This window comes from Triticum aestivum, chromosome 1A (assembly GCF_018294505.1).
Source record: "Triticum aestivum cultivar Chinese Spring chromosome 1A, IWGSC CS RefSeq v2.1, whole genome shotgun sequence".
NCBI classification, from domain to species: Eukaryota; Viridiplantae; Streptophyta; class Magnoliopsida; order Poales; family Poaceae; genus Triticum; species Triticum aestivum.
The window spans coordinates 223,657,333-223,674,796 of record NC_057794.1 but is presented as its reverse complement, the minus strand read 5'-3'; positions in this window follow the sequence as shown (position 1 = coordinate 223,674,796).

The following is a 17,464-nucleotide window of genomic DNA, read 5'->3' as shown; positions in this document are numbered from 1 at the left end:
ATGCCTCTAAGTCATGCTCCGAAACGTGGAAGATATAGCCGCATCGTGGGTGTTACACAAGCTAAACGTCGAAGTCCACATGGAACTACTAGTGAGACTGAAGTCTCTCTGCAAAAACATAAATTAAGCAAACGTGAGTACAAATGTACCCAGCAAGACTTACATCAGAACTATCTACATATGCATCAGTATCAACAAAGGGGTGGTGGAGTTTCTGCAGCAAGCCAACTTTGACTCAGTGGCTATCCTGAACTACGCCTGCAAGTAACTCTTTGAGGTGACGCACACGAGTCCACATATTCACCATATCAATACACCACTATGGATCCGCTCCCGTCTCCCTACAAGAACGCCATCCATAGTACTCACGCTTATCTTGCGCATTTTAGAGTATCCACTTTCACTTGTCTATGAACTGTACAGGCAACCCAGAGGTCCTTTACCGTGGATGCGGCTATTCGAATAGATGATGTTAACCCTGCAGGGGTGTGCTTCTTCACACACGCTCTCGCCACTTACAGCCATGTACACGTCATGTATCTCGTCCAAGCGGAAGCCTGGCGAGGGTGTCGGCCACAACCTAACTAACCACACAAGTCTCTAGTCCAGGTTTATCGCCTATTCAGGTTCCATCCACAGGGAGTCCGGCCGATGTTTCCACATACGGCCCCAAATGATGTGTACAGGGTTCCGCAACACCAAACGGGCGCCTGGCATACCCGGCCACATGCCTACCACATCACAGCCCACCCCTCGGGTCAGCACAGCACATGGCCTCCAACAACTACAAACACCAGAAACTACTTGCAACTCCTGGACAGAGGACAGGGGCGGTTAATAAGTCAAGAGAGTCAATTAAGGATCCCAATCTGTGGTAGTAGCTGTTCATGGATCACAAACACAGAACTCAGTTCCTGAGGGCGGCTTCAATGAGACAACCCACCATGTACTCCTACATGGCCTCTCACCGCTACCTTTACCAAAACGTATTCACACCCTTAGCTCACACACAGTAGGACATGTTCAACACTGATACGTCTCCAACGTATCTATAATTTTTTATTGCTCCATGCTATATTATCTACTGTTTTGGACATTATTGGGCTTTATTATCCACTTCTATATCATTTTTGCGACTAACCTATTAACCAGAAGCCCAGCCCAGAATTGTTGTTTTTTTTGCTTGTTTTAGGGTTTCGAAGAAAAGGAATATCAAACGGAGTCCAAACGGAATGAAACCTTCGGGAACATGATTTTCTCAATGAATAAGACCAAAGAGACTTGGACCCTACGTCAAGAAAAGAAACAGGAGGCCACGAGGTAGGGGCGCGCGCCCACCCCCCACCAGGCGCGCCCTCCACCCTCGTGGGCCCCCAGTTGCTCCACCAACGTACTCCTTCCTCCTATACATATCCATGTACCCCCAAACAATTAGATACGGAGCCAAAACCCTAATTCCACCGCCGCAACTTTCTGTATCCACGAGATCCCATCTTGGGGCCTGTTCCGAAGCTCCGCCGGAGGGGGCATCGATCATGGAGGGCTTCTACATCAACACCATAGCCTCTCGGATGAAGTGTGAGTAGTTTATGTAACGCCCTCGATGTGGCTATATCTCCTACGTGTCGAAGCACGACTTAGAGGCATAACCGCATTGAAAGCAATGTCGCAAGTGAGGTAATCTTCACACAACCCATGTAATACATAAGGGAAAGGAAAACATGGTTGGCTTACAATCGCCACTTCACACAATTACATGAATAAAGCATTACATCAATCAAATACAATCATGGCCCGACTACGGAGCCAAAATAAAAGAAGAACCCCAAATGCGACAAAGGTCCCCGATCGACCCCAACCGGGCTCCACTACTGATCAACTAGAACGAAACAACACAAAGAGCAAGATCTTCATCGAGCTTCTCCTGAGCTTGGTTGCGTCATCTGCACGGACTCATCGGCACCTGCAAACTGGTTTTGGAAGTATCTGTGAGCCACGGGGACTCAGCAATCTCGCACCCTCGCGATCAAGACTATTTAAGCTTATGGGTAAGGTAAAGGTATGGGGTGGAGCTGCAGCAAGCGACTAGCATATATGGTGGCTAACCTATTCGCAAAAGAGAGCGAGAAGAGAAGGCAAAGCATGGTCGATAAAAGTATGATCAAGAAGTGATCCTGGACTACCTACGTCAAGCATAACTCCAACAACTGTGTTCACTTCTCGGACCCCGCCGGAAAGAGACCATCATGGTTACACACGCGGTTGAATCATTTTAATTAAGGTCAACATCAGGTTTTCTACAACCGGACGTTAACAAATTCCCATCTGCCCATAACCGCGGGCACGGCTTTCGAAAGTTCAAATCCCTGCAGGGGTGTCCCAACTTAGCCCATCACAAGCTCTCATGGTCAACGAAGGAATAGACCTCCTCCCGAGACATTCCGATCAGACTCGGTATCCCGGTACAACAAGACATTTCGACAGGGTAAAACTAAACCAGCAACACCGCCCGAATGTGCCGACAAATCCCAATAGGAGCTGCACATATCTCTTTCTCAGGGCACACCGGATTGTCTAAACTTCCGGTAGGCCAGCCCAGAGTTGCCCCTGGTGGCCACCAGCGGCTGACATTTTGGACCAACACTTAGAGGAGCACTGGCCCGGGGGGGGGGTAAATAAAGATGACCCTTGGGCTGGCCGACCCAAGGGAAAGAAAAGGCTAGGTGGCAAATGGTAAAACCAATGTTGGGCATTGCTGGAAGAGCTTTACTTAAGGCGAACTGTCAAGGGGTTCCCATTATAGCCCAACTGCGTAAGGAACGCAAAATCCGGGAACATAACACCGATATGACGGAAACTAGGGCAGCAAGAGTGGAACAAAACACCAGGCATAAGGCCGAGCCTTCCACCCTTTACCAAGTATATAGATGCATTAATTAAATAAGATATATAGTGATATCCCAACAAGTAAATAAATGTTCCAACAAGGAACGGCCTCCAATCTTCACCTGCAACTAGTAACGCTATAAGAGGGGCTGAGCAAAACGGTAACATAGCCAATCAACGGTTTGCTAGGACAAGGTGGGTTAGAGGCTTGGTTCAACAATATGGGAGGCATGATAAGCAAGTGGTAGGTATCGCACCATAGGCATAGCAAAAGAGCGAGCAACTAAGCAAGCAAAGATAGAAGTGATTTCGAGGGTATGGTCATCTTGGCTGAAATCCCGCAAGGAAGAAGAACGAGTCCATGAAGAAGACAAACGGACGTAGACGAACGGGTCCTCACAAACGCGACGTTACCGGAACCAACCCGAAGAAGCAAAATCGGAAAGAAGCAAACAATCATGGTAAACAACCACCACATAATCATAGCATGATGCTCAATCAAGTATGGTGCATGTCTGGTTTAAATATGCATGGCATGGCAAAGTGCACAAACAATCCTACAAATCAAGTGGAGCTCAATATGCAACTCCGTTGCATATTGACGAAACACCACATATAAGTAATTTAGTTTGATCTCGTTTATGTACCCAACAATATTAAATGTTGATTAACAGGGCAAGAGGTGAAGCAAAGTAAAACTACCTATCTAGGCAAGTTTAAATGAGGCCGGGACGCCAAACAACAATTCCAGTAAATCCCCATATGCATTACTCAATTTGGTGCAACAACAATTTAAACCATTTAAATGTTATTATCATGATGCGAATGACATGAGCAAGTTTTGTGCAATATTTATGAAAATGTCGGCATGTTATAAGATATGGGGCATTTCGTCATCATGGTGGAAAGAAAGGGTGCCACGGTGACGGTAACGACAACGATGCCACGGCAGCGTTTCAGTTCCGATAACTCGATTGAGATACCGATGCAAAGGAGAAGTATGCGTATGCGTGCAAAAGATGGCGGGGCACTCCCGGATACCGGCTGTCCCACGAGTTGGCGACAAGGAAACGAGTGACAATCTGGACACGGTGCAAACATGAGCTTCCCAAACATCGCAAGCATTCATTACACGGACGTCGTCTCGGGTTATACCTTCGAAGCGTGCAAACGGGACGGTTCTCGATCGGTGCCAAGTAGAGGAAGTAGACGTTCTTGGGACGTTCGTAGTGGAAGTAGTGGAAGTAGACGTTCACGAGTCGAAGAGGAAGTAGACGTTCATGTTCGAGGAGCGGTAGGGGTACACGGTCGTCATCGAACTTGGAGTCACATCGCGTAGTCGTACACATTCCGTAGATGTTCATGTCATCGGTGTCATGGTAGTTGGGGTCTTCGGACTTTCCGGTCCCGTTCTTGCGACGGCGATAGTGCTACTTGGCAAAATGCACGTCGACGGTAGTTGTTCTCGGTTCGTCGTGGTACTTGGCGATTTCGGAGACGGCGGAAGACGAACTTGGCTGTACTCGTTGACCTAGTACTTGGCGTTGTTTCCGGTTCGGTGATCGTTTAGGCGTCGGGCGTCGAGGTCTCCGGCCGTAGTGGTACTTGGTGAATTCCGAAACTGTCTTGGCGTCTTCGCGCGTAGGGGTACTTGCGAAGAGGTACTCGGTGATCGTCGTGTATATGTTCACGTGTCTTCGGCGACATCAGGATGCATCTTGGCGGTCTCGTCTCGATGTAGATGTACATGGTAAATGTAGTGGTACTCGGCAACTTGTCGAACCCAAGTGACTGTAATAGTTCTCGCGGACGAAGCCGGGAGGCGAAGGCAAAGCAACGCGGCGGCGGCCTGTGCTCATCGGTGAAGCAGCAGCAGAAGACGAAGGTGGTGTTCAGCGGCAGGTGCTCGAGGCGAGAGGAGTAGCGGAACGCGGCGGGGTCGGCCCTGGCGTCACTTGACCAGGAAGATGGCGGAGGGAAGCAGGATCCCACCGGCGACGGCCTTGAGACGACGACGCCATGGGTTCCCTGGACGGCATCCACGGGAGTTGCAGAGAGGCGAGGTGGAAGGAGACTCGGTCGGCGCGGCGGCAGGCTTGGGCTCGCCGGCCGGCAGGGCGCCATGGTGAGGAGGCGGCGATGCGAGGTGCTGCTCTTGGCGTGGAGCGGTGCGCCTGCTGTTTCCTGGAGAGGCGGAGCGATGGGGACCGGCGAAGTGGCGTCCCGGCGGCCGTGCTCGTGGGGATGAGGTCGGAGGAGGGCCGGCAGGGGCGCGGGCAGGTCGTCTCCAGGCGGAGCTCGAGCTCCCGGCGAGAAAGACGAATAGGGAGGAGGAGAGATGGGGATCGGGAGAGGGTGAAAGCGAGAGAGATGGGGATCGGGAGATGGGGTCGTTCTGGTGGCGCGAGGGGAGAGGGAGTCTGCGAGGGGATCGGGCTAGGGTTCGGTCGAGGGTTAGGAGGGTTTGGTGGGGGCGGCTGGGCCTTGGCCTTGGGCCGGCGCGGGAGGTTGGGAGGCCCAGGCTGCTGGGCTCCTTCTCTCTCTCTCTTCTCAAATCTCTACCAAAAACAGAAAAGCAAAGAAAGAAAAGGAGAGAAAAGAAATGAGTGGACAAGAATTTGGGCATGGGGATTATTTTCCCGGACTCACAAAAATGAGCTTGACCCAAGAAAAATGGAGTGGGCAAGATTGCAAGAATTAAATTCAAAGTCATTTGAATTTAATTTAAAAGGTTTGAACAAGGACTAGGATTTAGAAGAGTCCAAAAATGTTGAGAATTTAGGAGGAGCCTCGATAAATGGGAAAAGAAATGTTGGCAAAGTTTGGGGACCAAACTTGAAGTAGAAAGGGAGTGGGGATTTTTCAAGTGTGTTTTGGTTAATTCCAAAAGAATGGGATATTTTTATTATAGCTCTCTAATAATATTGAGAGGCTTCAATATGTTATGAAGAGATATCACAAGTGAATTCCCTCGATTTAAATGGATCAAAGATCCATGCCATTTATTTAGTTGAGTTGCAAAATATTTATGAGATGAAGGCATGATGACATGATGAAATGCAAAAATAAAAGGGCAGGCACAAATGAAACACAAGGCGAAACCCGGAATATATGGAAGTCTTCTCAAGCATCGGTCTCGGGGCGTTACAACACTCCACCACTACGAGAGGATCTCGTCCCGAGATCTAGAATGGCACCGGAGGAACAACGGAAGAGAAAAAGAAGAGGTAAAACTAAGTTGCTTCTTTGACAAACGAGTGAAACCACGAACCTTGAAAAGGTTAAGCCATTTCGAGGAAAGAATACAATGGGGATGAACAAAATTAAAAACACACCGATAGGAAGGAGGAACAAAGAAGAACAAATTCGTATAGCGCTCCGGTTGGGAAGAGATGCGAGACTTGATAAGGCAAAAAGATCTTGCGCAGAGGACACGACACTCCGGTTAAATGGATTAGCCAAGAAAAGAACATGATCCTGACAGAACGAAAAGATGGGTTGAAGAGAGCAACATCAGAAAGCCTCCGGAACAAAAGACTAGAAGATAGATAATTGAAATAAGAGAATTGAGAAGAAAATGCCAATTTCTACCACAAGAGAGTTTGAAAAGGCATCTTTAGGAGAAAGGTCGAATGGAGTTGTTGGAAAAAACCCAACAACGAAAAGATAAGCTTGATATGGACTTATAGAAGATACCCCCAACATTATGAGGTGACAACTTGCCACTCACGGAATAGATTTGATTGGGTTTGTATGACAAGGAGACGAGAACTATTCGCCGGAAGGACAAATGTAGAACTTGGATCATTTATAAGCACCAAAATTAGCAACAATCCTTAGGGAAGGCTATAGGTGAAATATAACCCAAGATAACTCCAAAGAAGAGATTGATGGATTTAAAATATCTCATTCTTGATAGCTTGTGACTCACGAAGCACGAAGGGGAATTATCAAGAAGGACATAATACCGCCTCCAAAGATACGGTAGAAAGAAATTGCACTCCGAATAGCAAGATGAAGAATGCTTGAGTTTCTTAGAAAAGAATCTTGATGAACACTTCGAGAAGAAACATAAATCCTTGATGAACCATCATGTAGAACTTCCATGAAGAACTCCGGTAACGAAAAGATGATCAAAACGGAATGAAGGAGAAGTTGAAAACACAAGTTGAGCCCTTGCAATGATTAGATAGATCTTTGTCATGATAATTAGAGCTTGGAACTCCGGGAAAGAAAAGATAAGGCATCTCAAACTGCGAATATGATATGATGAACCACTCCGGAAAAAAAATACTCATTCGGATGAAACAAGAATAAGAATTACATTATACGTATCCTCCACCAATTAAAATTGATGACAAGCAATGGAATTGGCATACTACTTATTCTCGTAGAAAGGGTTAAGATAGATATAGCGTCAACTTGAGAAGGTCTTCAACTAACCACCGGTGGAATCGAAACAACGAATGAATTGGTATGATAAAGAAGGAAGAGAAATCTTAAACGAACCACCAAAAGAATTAAAAATGAACGAAGAGAAGATAAAGAAACACCGGGAAGAATTATAAAATGAATGAAGATGCTTGAGAGAATTTATATATGAGAGAACGAAGAGATGATGAGCTAACTAGAGAACACTTGAACGATGCACCGGTAAGATTAGGAGAACGACAACTGAAAGCTGGGAATGAATAATTATGAGATGATGGGCTCTGGAGAATCAAATTGAAAATACTCTGAATTACTCCGGATGGGTGAAAAAAATATCTCACGATCGCAAATAATTAAGAGAGGATGGCAACAAGCTAGAATCACGGATCTTGAAGAGAATGTAGCACGATTGAGAGAACAATCTTCTTCGGTCTTCATATGATGAGAGGGACGATGAGAAACACCAACAATAATTGTAGAGGCACTCCGGATTAAGAATAGAAAAGTTGAGCCAACGATGAAAAGAATTGTGAAAGATCTAGGAGAAAACATTTGACTGATGACAATTTGGAAAAGAATTTGAGATTAACTCCGGGATAATAAGAAGATTCAGGTAAGATCCTGGGAAAAGACCTGTGGGTTAGGGCCCACTCAAAAGAAACACCGTTGAACGATTCAAAAGAGAGAAAGCACCGGTTGAATTAAATGACTTGAATGAGGGGACATCCTCGAAAGAGCTTGAATGAAAGCAGAGTGTAAGCACAAATCTTCGAGATATCTTGAGCAGTCCGAAATAATTGAATAGCGAGAAATGAATGAATATGATGAGCACCGGCATGAGGACACATTTGAAACGAGGAAAAAGGATGTGATCACCATCGAAAGATTGCATTGTGAACACCGGGGAAGGTAAAAGAACAAAGAATGATAAACTTGAGGCTCCGTTAGAATCTTCATGAGCAACACCAGGTAAGAATATTGACGGAAAAAAAAGAGTGGGGAGGCTTCACATGAATAAGATGGATACTTGATGAAGAAATCTGAATCCTTTAAGAAAAACAAGGGTGGGAGGGCGGGAAAAACAAAGGCAACTTGGAGACGGATGAAACAAACACCGTTGAGAAAGCTGAGATTGAATCTTGCGAATGTTGAAGTGATCGAATCCACTTGAAGAGAAAACACGCCGGTTGAAAAGGATTGACAACACAATCTCGATGATCAAGAAGGATTAGCATTCACATCGGAGTATGAGAACACTGTTTCGGGAAGGTATGGAATCAACACTTGACATTGAAGCAACTCGAATACCACAACTCAAAACAAAAACAAGGGGTTGGCTTGCGGAATAAGCCGGAACAAACATATGATAGAGATTTCGTCCGAAGTTTTCGTGGTGGGGCCTACATGGGCTCGATCGTACAGCACCATCATGTACAAGGCAGTGCACATGACATACGAAGTGTCCCCGAGTCGGCATAGCCAAGGACTCTTTAAGACACAACGAGACCACTGTAAAACCGACCGTGAATAGGCGGACCACTAGATGTCGAACCCCAATTTCATATCATACATTTGTCGGAAAGATATCCTAAGAGCTACTTGAATTCCCACCTATGAAACTCCCGAACCTTTCCGGTTATGCAATCAGGTGTTGGGGATACAGGGGAAGCATAATATCTCACCCAAAACTACCAAATCCTACATCCAGCTGTATCCATCCTTCAACACATAATCAAGAAACCTTCGGAAACCATCTACCTCAACCTTCGAAAAGCATCCGTTATACAAGTTATGGCGATACTCCCGAACTCCCGCCCCAGTACTGGGTGGCGTCGAGGTTATCTCAACAACGAACTGCATAAAAGAGATTTTCGATGTCGGCGTACTAAACTCAGGTATTCCAGAACTGCAACGATAAAATTATGATGACAACACCTCAGAGCTCAACTCCCCGGGACACTTCCACTAAACCCCTGACAGGAGGCACCAAGACAATGTTCTCATCATAAAACCATCGGAACAATTCCAAGATACCCGCGTGATCCTAAAAAAAAATTTTAGTGAAATTTGAGAAGAGAAGAGTCAAAACTCTACGTCAGGATGCCTTACCAGAGCGATGAGGAGACTGGGAAGTAAAAAGAATTCCTAACTCTCCGATATATATAATCCTAAATGACTCAAAACATTTTTTTCTAGACACAACTCGGCCACTAAAAACGATCAAGCAATGGGGCTCCTAAGGTCGGGGAAGGCTCTGATACCAACTTGTAACGCCCTCGATGCGGCTATATCTCCTACGTGTCGAAGCACGACTTAGAGGCATAACCGCATTGAAAGCAATGTCGCAAGTGAGGTAATCTTCACACAACCCATGTAATACATAAGGGAAAGAAAAACATAGTTGGCTTACAATCGCCACTTCACACAATTACATGAATAAAGCATTACATCAACCAAATACAATCATGGCCCGACTATGGAGCCAAAATAAAAGAAGGACCCCAAATGCGACAAAGGTCCTCGATCGACCCCAACTGGGCTCCACTACTGATCAACTAGAACGAAACAACACAAAGAGCAAGATCTTCATCGAGCTTCTCCTGAGCTTGGTTGCGTCATCTGCACGGACTCATCGGCACCTGCAAACTGGTTTTGGAAGTATCTGTGAGCCACGGGGACTCAGCAATCTCGCACCCTCGCGATCAAGACTATTTAAGCTTATGGGTAAGGTAAAGGTATGGGGTGGAGCTGCAGCAAGCGACTAGCATATATGGTGGCTAACCTATTCGCAAAAGAGAGCGAGAAGAGAAGGCAAAGCATGGTCGATAAAAGTATGATCAAGAAGTGATCCTGGACTACCTACGTCAAGCATAACTCCAACAACCGTGTTCACTTCCCGGACCCCGCCGGAAAGAGACCATCACGGTTACACACGCGGTTGAATCATTTTAATTAAGGTCAACTTCAGGTTTTCTACAACAGGACGTTAACAAATTCCCATCTGCCCATAACCGCGGGCACGGCTTTCGAAAGTTCAAATCCCTGCAGGGGTGTCCCAACTTAGCCCATCACAAGCTCTCACGGTCAACGAAGGAATAGACCTCCTCCCGAGACATTCCGATCAGACTCGGTATCCCGGTACAACAAGACATTTCGACAGGGTAAAACTAAACCAGCAACACCGCCCGAATGTGCCGACAAATCCCGATAGGAGCTGCACATTCTTTCTCAGGGCACACCGGATTGTCTAAACTTCCGGTAGGCCAGCCCAGAGTTGCCCCTGGTGGCCACCGGCGGCTGACATTTTGGACCAACACTCAAAGGAGCACTGGCCCGGGGGGGTAAATAAAGATGACCCTTGGGCTGGCCGACCCAAGGGGAAGAAAATGCTAGGTGGCAAATGGTAAAACCAATGTTGGGCATTGCTAGAAGAGCTTTACTTAAGGCGAACTGTCAAGGGGTTCCCATTATAGCCCAACCGCGTAAGGAACGCAAAATCCGGGAACATAACACCGATATGACGGAAACTAGGGCAGCAAGAGTGGAACAAAACACCAGGCATAAGGCCGAGCCTTCCACCCTTTACCAAGTATATAGATGCATTAATTAAATAAGATATATAGTGATATCCCAACAAGTAAATAAATGTTCCAACAAGGAACGGCCTCCAATCTTCACCTGCAACTAGTAACGCTATAAGAGGGGCTGAGCAAAATGGTAACATAGCCAATCAACGGTTTGCTAGGACAAGGTGGGTTAGAGGCTTGGTTCAACAATATGGGAGGCATGATAAGCAAGTGGTAGGTATCGCAGCATAGGCATAGCAAAAGAGCGAGCAACTAAGCAAGCAAAGATAGAAGTGATTTCGAGGGTATGGTCATCTTGCCTGAAATCCCGCAAGGAAGAAGAAGAACGAGTCCATGAAGAAGACAAACGGACGTAGACGAACGGGTCCTCACAAACGCGACGTTACCGGAACCAACCCGAAGAAGCAAAACCGGAAAGAAGCAAACAATCATGGTAAACAACCACCACATAATCATAGCATGATGCTCAATCAAGTATGGTGCATGTCCGGTTTAAATATGCATGGCATGGCAAAGTGCACAAACAATCCTACAAATTAAGTGGAGCTCAATATGCAACTCCGTTGCATATTGACGAAACACCACATACAAGTAATTTAGTTTGATCTCGTTTATGTACCCAACAATATTAAATGTTGATTAACAGGGCAAGAGGTGAAGCAAAGTAAAACTACCTATCTAGGCAAGTTTAAATGAGGCCGGAACGCCAAACAACAATTCCAGTAAATCCCCATATGCATTACTCAATTTTGTGCAACAACAATTTAAACCATTTAAATGTTATTATCATGATGCGAATGACATGAGCAAGTTTTGTGCAATATTTATGAAAATGTCGGCATGTTATAAGATATGGGGCATTTCGTCATCGTGGTGGAAAGAAAGGGCGCCACGGTGACGGTAACGACAACGGTGCCACGGCAGCGTTTCGGTTCCGGTAACTCGATTGAGATACAGATGCAAAGGAGAAGTATGCGTATGCGTGCAAAATATGGCGGGGCACTCCCGGATACCGGGTGTCCCACGAGTTGGCGACAAGGAAACGAGTGACAATCTGGACACGGTGCAAACATGAGCTTCCCAAACATCGCAAGCATTCATTACACGGACGTCATCTCGGGTTATACCTTCGAAGTGTGCAAACGGGACGGTTCTCGATCGGTGCCAAGTAGAGGAAGTAGACGTTCTCGGGACGTTCGTAGTGGAAGTAGTGGAAGTAGACGTTCACGAGTCGAAGAGGAAGTAGACGTTCATGTTCGAGGAGCGGTAGGGGTACACGGTCGTCATCGAACTTGGCGTCACATCGCGTAGTCGTACACATTCCATAGATGTTCATGTCATCGGTGTCGTGGTACTTGGGGTCTTCGGACTTTCCGGTCCCATTCTTGCGACGGCGGTAGTGGTACTTGGCAAAATGCACGTCGATGGTAGTTGTTCTCGGTTCGTCGTGGTACTTGGCAATTTCAGAGACGACGGAAGACGAACTTGGCTGTACTCGTTGACCTAGTACTTGGCGTTGTTTCTGGTTCGGTGATCGTTTAGGCGTCGGGCGTCGAGGTCTCCGGCCGTAGTGGTACTTGGTGAATTACGAAACTGTCTTGGCGTCTTCGCGCGTAGGGGTACTTGCGAAGAAGTTATCGGCGATCATCGTGTAGATGTTCACGTGTCTTCGGCGACATCAGGATACATCTTGGCGGTCTCGTCTCGGTGTAGATGTACATGATAAATGTAGTGGTACTCGGCAACTTGTCGAACCCAAGTGACTGTAACCGTTCTCGCGGACGAAGCCGGGAGGCGAAGGCAAAGCAACGCGGCGGCGGCCTGTGCTCATCGGTGAAGCAGCAGCAGAAGACGAAGGTAGTGTTCAGCGGCAGGTGCTCGAGGCGAGAGGAGTAGAGGAACGCGGCGGGGTCGGCCCTGGTGTCACTTGACCAGGAAGATGGCGGAGGGACGCAGGATCCCACCGGCGACGGCCTTGAAACGACGACGCCATGGGTTCCTTGGACGGCATCCACGGGAGTTGCAGAGAGGCGAGGTGGAAGGAGACTTGGTCGGCGCGGCGGCAGGCTTGGGCTCGCCGGCCGGCAGGGCACCATGGCGAGGAGGCGGCGATGCGAGGCGCTGCTCTTGGCGTGGAGCGGCGCGCCTGCTGTTTCCTGGAGAGGCGGAGCGACGGGGACCGGCAAAGTGGCGTCCCGGCGGCCGTGCTCGTGGGGATGAGGTCGGAGGAGGGCCGGCAGGGGCGCGGGCAGGTCGTCTCCAGGCGGAGCTCGAGCTCCCGGCGAGAAAGACGAACGGGGAGGAGGAGAGATGGGGATCGGGAAAGGGTGAAAGCGAGAGAGATGGGGATCGGGAGATGGGGTCGTTCTGGCGGCGCGAGGGGAGAGGGAGTCTGCGAGGGGATCGGGCTAGGGTTCGGTCGAGGGTTAGGAGGGATTGGTGGGGGCGGCTGGGCCTTGGCCTTGGGCCGGCGCGGGAGGTTGGGAGGCCCAGGCTGCTGGGCTCCTTCTCTCTCTCTCTTTTCAAATCTCTACCAAAAACAGAAAAGCAAAGAAAGAAAAGGAGAGAAAAGAAATGAGTGGACAAGAATTTGGGCATGGGGATTATTTTCCCGGACTCACAAAAATGAGCTTGACCCAAGAAAAATGGAGTGGGCAAGATTGCAAGAATTAAATTCAAAGTCATTTGAATTTAATTTAAAAGGTTTGAACAAGGACTAGGATTTAGAAGAGTCCAAAAATGTTGAGAATTTAGGAGGAGCCTCGATAAATGGGAAAAGAAATGTTGGCAAAGTTTGGGGACCAAACTTGAAGTAGAAAGGGAGTGGGGATTTTTCAAGTGTGTTTTGGTTAATTCCAAAAGAATGGGATATTTTTATTATAGCTCTCTAATAATATTGAGAGGCTTCAATATGTTATAAAGAGATATCACAAGTGAATTCCCTCGATTTAAATGGATCAAAGATTTATGAGATGAAGGCATGATGACATGATGCAATGCAAAAATAAAAGGGCAGGCACAAATGAAACACACGGCAAAACCCGGAATATATGGAAGTCTTCTCGAGCATCGGTCTCGGGGCGTTACAGTTTACCTCAGACCTACAGGTCCATAGTTAGTAGCTAGATGGCTTCTTCTCTCTTTTTGGATCTCAATACAACGTTCTCCCCCTCTCTTGTGGAGAACTATTCGATGTAATATTCTTTTTGCGGTGTGTTTGTTGAGACCGATGAATTATGGGTTTATGATCAAGTCTATCTATGAATAATATTTGAATCTTCTCTGAATTTTTTTATGTATGATTGGTTATCTTTGCAAGTCTCTTCGAATTATCAGTTTGGTTTGGCCTACTAGATTGATCTTTCTTGCAACGGGAGAAGTGCTTAGCTTTGGGTTCAATTTTGCGGTGTCCTTTCCCGGTGATAGTAAGGGCAGCAAGGCACGTATTGTATTGTTGCCATCGAGGATAACAAGATGGGGTTTTCTTCATATTGCATGAGTCTATCCCTCTACATCATGTCATCTTGCTTAAGGCGTTACTCTGTTTTTAACTTAATACTCTAGATGCATGCTGGATAGCGGTTGATGAGTGGAGTAATAGTAGTAGATGCAGGCAGGAGTCGGTCTACTTGTCTCGGACATGATGCCTATATACATGATCATACCTAGATATTCTCATAACTATGCTCAATTCTGTCAATTGCTCAACAGTAATTTGTTCACCCACCGTAGAATACTTATGCTCTCGAGAGAAGCCACTAGTGAAACCTATGGCCCCCGGGTCTATTTTTATCATATTGATCTCCTAATACTTAGTTATTTCCTTTGCTATTTACTTTGCCTTTATTTTACTTTGCATCTTTTATCATAAAAATACCAAAAATATTATCTTATCATATCTATCAGATCTCACTCTCGTAAGTGGCCTTATAGGGATTGACAACCCCTATTTGCGTTGGTTGCGAGGATTTATTTTTTTTGTGCAGGTGCGAGGGACTCGCGCGTAGCCTCCTACTGGATTGATACATTGGTTCTCAAAAACTGAGGGAAATACTTACGCTACTTTGCTGCATCATCCCTTCCTCTTTGGGGAAAACCAACATAGTGCTCAAGAGGTAGCAAACACTATTCCAATTCATCCTCGATGAATCAGACCTGACTCAACTCTAAGCAGTAGCAGGCACGACGACAAGCATGAATGAGTAGGCACATCAGGGCTCAAACAACTCCTACTCATGCTAGTGGGTTTCATCCATTTACTGTGGCAATGACAGGTCATGCAGAGGAAAAGGGGTTCAACTACCGCAGCATGTAAGAGTTGAATCGTTGTTGTCCTAATGCAGTAAAAGAGAGCAGGAGCAAGAGAGTGGGATTGTATCGGAATGAACAAGGGGGTTTTGCTTGCCTGGCACTTCTGAAGATAGTAATAGCTCTTCATCGGTGTCATCAATCTCATCGTCGGGACGCCGTCTACTCAGAGGGGACAATTACCGGCAAACAAGGAAGAACACAATCAATGCAATGCTCAATATGATGCATGTTCAAGACATGGAAAAATGAGTGTGTTGGGCTAATGCAACTACAACCAGCTAGGTTTGAGTCATTTTGAACCAAAGGTTCAATCCCAAACTCAACTTATGAATTTAAATAGTGGCTTATCATGTTTTGCACCAAACAGCAAGGTTAAGTTGCTTAAACAAGCATGAAACCACTACATATGGAAAGATTGGATTTTTCTAATCATTTTTCATATATAAATTATCTCATTTGGAGTTACGGTTGATTTTATATGATTTTTAAAAGTTTATAACATTTTCTGAAATAAATAAACCATTTAAGATTTATTTAAATTTCAGAAGAAAAAAAATTACTGCGTCAGCATGACATCACTATGATGTCAGCGGTCAACAGGGCCGGTCCAGGTCAAACGTGATGTGTGGGATCCACACGTCAGTGACTAACTAACTAATCTAAGTTAATTAGTGTTAAACTACTACTAACTAAAAATGTCAGTGGAGTTAATTAAACTTAATTAAAAACTAAACTAGGATTAGCTGGGGCTAGGGCCCACTTGTCAGCGACCCAGGGGAGGTCAAACCCCTGGTCAAACCGGGGCTAACCACTGGCGTTTAGACGTCAGCGACGACCGAACGCAGCGGTGTGGCGTGGATTTCGCGCTCCGACAACCAAATGGGCGGCGGAGGCCATCTACGTGAAGCTGGGGATGAGCCGCATCCAGTGATGGTTGGACTCGGCGACGACGTTGGCGGCTGCCGGAGCTTGGGTGAGCTCGGAGTCGTCGCTACGACGAGCTTGGAGGCGCGGGGTTAGCACCTACGTGCTCTACACGGTGCGGCGAGCAAGATGGACATGACGGCCAGGCCGTTGCATGGCCGGAGTCACGTCGGCGGCGGGCACAGGCGGCGACTCGTGCGGGTGAACTCGGTGCGGTGCGTACAGTGCACGAGGAAGAGAACGAAGAGGGGGAGGACGAGCAGCAGCTCACAGTGATCGTCGTGGAGTGGATGGCGAGCTCGGGGAGGGGCTGAGGCACTCAGGGCGTCGAGAGGGATCTCCGGCGACGGCGATCGGGGATGAGCTCGGTGAGGCATCTCCGGGGCGTGCGAGCGCTCGGGGCTTGGTCGAGGCGAAGTGGCAGACGACGGCGGAGATCGTGGGCAGCACGGGGAGGCGAGGGGAGCACGGTGGACGCGGCTATTGCGGCAGCGAGCTCGCGGCTGCGTCGGCCATGGCAGAGAGAGGAGAGGGAGAGAGCCAGGGGGAAGTGAGGTGTCCAGGCGGTCGAGGCGATACCGAGGAGAAGACGCGAGGCGTCGCGCTGGCCAGGCGACACATGCAGGTAGCCTGGTGGCATGGCGCCCGCACGCGCGCCGTGCGTTGTCCCTCCTCTGCCTACTGGCAGAGGTAGGCGATGACTGGCACGGGCCAGCACAGTGCTGGGCCGGCCAGTGGGCTGCCAGGTGGGCTACGCCAGGTAAGTGGGCTGGGTCCTTTTTCCTCTCTCTTTCTTTTAATTTATGTTTTTTTATTCTGTAACTTTAGGGCTTTATTAAAAATACCAAAACAATCTCAAAAATCATGAAACTGCTCAAGGCTACTGTTTGGAATATTTCCAACGGTAAAAAATTTAGTTCATGAATATTTGGACATTTAAAATATTATATAGCATTTAAATGCCCAAATGCAAATAGCATATGATTTAATTCAGTGACCCAATGTTGTCCTAGAAAAATGTGAACCATTTTTGTTAGAGGTTCTAGACCAAGGCAAAGATGATGAACATTTTTGAAGGACATTTCAGGTTCATAGAAAAAGTATTTTAGTAACCCTAGTTGGATTAAGTGGGTGCTGGGGGTTCTGTCGTCCCCATTTCAAGTTTCTGAGGGAAAGTAAACATGATGCATGGAGATTATGCAATGACAGGCAAGACTAAGCTAGGGCTGTGACAACTCACCCCCACTAAACAAGAATCTCGTCTTGAGATTCAAGCATAGGGTAAGATGAAGGGCGAACGGAGAGGGGGAGGACGGGCGGCAGCT